At 41.3% G+C, this 2,996-nt stretch overlaps 1 long non-coding RNA gene across 1 annotated transcript; it reads left to right on the top strand.

Annotated features, from left to right (window-relative positions):
• The first annotated feature begins 552 nt into the window (after nt 1–552).
• On the top strand, nt 553–2,996 carry LOC125705838 (uncharacterized). Its single transcript, XR_007381700.1, has 2 exons — nt 553–1,173; nt 1,355–2,996. It is a non-coding gene; the product is annotated as an uncharacterized LOC125705838 (long non-coding RNA).

The following is a 2,996-nucleotide window of genomic DNA, read 5'->3' as shown; positions in this document are numbered from 1 at the left end:
GGGTTGGTCGAGAGGGTATATAGGGCTATGCAATTGTAGGGTTAGGGACATCCATCCATCCATTTTCCAAACCGCTTATCCTACTGGGTCGCGGGGGGTCCGGAGCCTATCCCGGAAGCAACGGGCACGAGGCAGGGAACAACCCTGGATAGGGGGCCAGCCCATCGCAGGGCACACTCACACACCATTCACTCTCACACGCACACCTACGGGCAATTTAGTAACTCCAATTAGCCTCAGCATGTTTTTGGACTGTGGGGGGAAACCGGAGTACCCGGAGGAAACCCCACGACGACATGGGGAGAACATGCAAACTCCGCACACATGTGACCCAGGCGGAGACTCGAACCTGGGTCCCAGAGGTGTGAGGCGACAGTGCTAACCACTGCACCACCATGCCGCCCCCGGGTTAGGGACAGGTCCATGAAATTACCAGCTGCACCTGAATCGATCAGGGCCGATGTACCATGCATAACTCCATTAAACTTTATGGTCACCAGCATAAAGTTCTGCTCTGCCCCGCCCGTGTGGGTGTGACTCTGTCTATCTATCTATCTATCTATCTATCTATCTTGCAAAGACGAGCTTTAAAAATAAACGTTGAAAGCACGGTGGTTTTGGGCTTCCGTAATTTCCTGTGAATGATTGTGGTCTCTCGTTTCCTATCTACTCCTCTCTTGCTCTTTAAGCTGCACTTCCGCATTCTTTGTTTTAGATGAAGATGGTGAATTTCAAAAAAGACATAGATACAGAAAAAAAAGATGTCTATGCCTATGTCAATCCATCAGATGATAAATGCACAGTTTACCTGTGTCCCTGTTTCTGGACTGCACATGGATACCTGTGTGAAGATTCCCAACCAGGTACCCTCATACATGAAGTCTCTCACGTTTTTGGGGACCGACGACATCTCTTATGACCTCCTGACTGTGGAGCTGTTTGAAGATCATGGCACATTGTTGGGGAAGCGGAAGCTTCTTGAACAGGAAAGTGATATGACCCTGGAAGATGTAACCCTAATAAACGCAAATAGTCTGGAACATGAATTTGAGACTGTGATCAATCATCAGGAGAAATACCTTAATGGAAAATATTTGTGCTGCAATGAAACCAAAAGAAATTCTGTCTGCAGATCTCGATCAACTGGTCATTACCATTTGCATGAAAGATTTGGTATGTATATCTTGTAATACTTCTCCTGTTTAGCTGTTATACTGTCTGGACACCCTTCATGTTAGTGACTGCTATGCGTTTCTCTACCACAGCTGAGTGACACTGTGCAAATGAAACTACGTACCGATGTCACTTAGCTACATGCATTCGCCTCATTTGACATGTTCCTCCTTCTCTCCAGAGTACAGAAAAACAGAAATGGCAGCCAGAAAAGAAAGGCTCTGTAATGAGACAACTCCTGCAATTGTGCGACTAGCTAAAATTAAGGGCGGAGCCTGTCGGAGGACAGTCATCTGTGCAGCCTCAGAGTAAAGATGAGGTTGGACAGATGAAGACAAGAAGTTCATTCACCAGAAATCGGAAACAGAACACGCTTTCCTCAACTTAGACCACATCAGGAATTTTTAAAAGATGTAGTAAATTTCACGAAACATCCTTACTTTAATTTTAGATATCTTTCATGTTTCTGGACATGACTCACTGCTGCCCGTGCATCTTTATTCCTTTTAAGTAAGGCATTGGCCACTCAGACTTCAGTCAGCTGCTGAGGGGGGTGGGGGTAACATACTAATATTGCATTTAATTTATTTTCAAAACACAAGCATCCAACCCAGTTTGGAATTTATTATACAGCACAATACAGAGGACATATCGGGCTGGATATCGCTACATGGTGAGACACCCACTTACACTGAGCAGATTATCAATATAAGTTTATTGGAACAGCACATCTTTGAAGCACATCTTCTGTAAGCATGGCAAAGAGGCCCATGCGGACATTCAGTTAACAAAAGTGCTTACAGGTGAGAGATGGGGTCAGTATTGGGAACAAACTGGATTACCCAGAATCCCTGGCAAGTGTGGGGCTAAGCCATCTATACCGCCTATACTGGTACTATACCACCTGTGGAACTACCATATAAATCAATTTATTTAATTTAACTTGTTTAATGTGTGTCTATATGGTTCACAATACACAGTGCATATTAAATGCCATAGAAAGGAAAACTACTTTTCAAAAAGTTGCATGGGATCAGTCATTACATTTGTGACTGATCCTTTCATGCCATTTTTACAGAAGAATGCTAAGAAGCTAAAGAAATCCAACCACATATGTGAAGTGTATTTAAAGTGCATGCATCAGTATACCAATGCAAATATAAGTATCTTTATACTGTATATATAATTATATTTAAAGTATTGTTTCTGCATAGAAGTCAGGCTCATAAACACACACCTTGCATTATAGGCAATTCTTTACCCTATTTACGGGGATGCAGACGCTGTATTTTTTTATGTCGGCCTCCCTGAAAAATTAGAATCCCAAATTTTTTAGGATTCAAAGTGGCAACCCTGCCAGGGGGGCGTGTCCCCCTGAAGTGCATTTTATATATCCTTTTTCTTCTGTCCCATCTTCCTATGATATAAATTATAATACATACTGTATGTGTACTAACTAGTGAGTGTGACTTATGTAATTGAGGAAATGCTGAATTATAATTTACTGTCTTAAAGAGAATATGATTTAACCCCATTTTAGAATTGATCTAGATTGGTGTTTATTGTTTTATGAATTGCTAAACGAAATTTAACTGCAATTAAATTGCAAACACCAGTATTCGTATTAACTTGTGTGTATTTAAGTTGTGTTGGATTCTGCATATTGTGTTTTTAAATGCATGCTATTTCATGCATTCTGTCTAGTTATACTGTATAGTCACATACAGACCATTTTGTCATATTATGTAACTGCATGTAGTTGAACGAGTAAGCATTCCTATGCACCTATTTCTTATGGCCAATAAAAAATCTTGAATTTTGAA

The sequence above is a fragment of the Brienomyrus brachyistius genome, chromosome 13, assembly GCF_023856365.1.
Source record: "Brienomyrus brachyistius isolate T26 chromosome 13, BBRACH_0.4, whole genome shotgun sequence".
Taxonomy (NCBI): domain Eukaryota; kingdom Metazoa; phylum Chordata; class Actinopteri; order Osteoglossiformes; family Mormyridae; genus Brienomyrus; species Brienomyrus brachyistius.
This window is presented reverse-complemented; position numbering and strand designations above follow the sequence as displayed.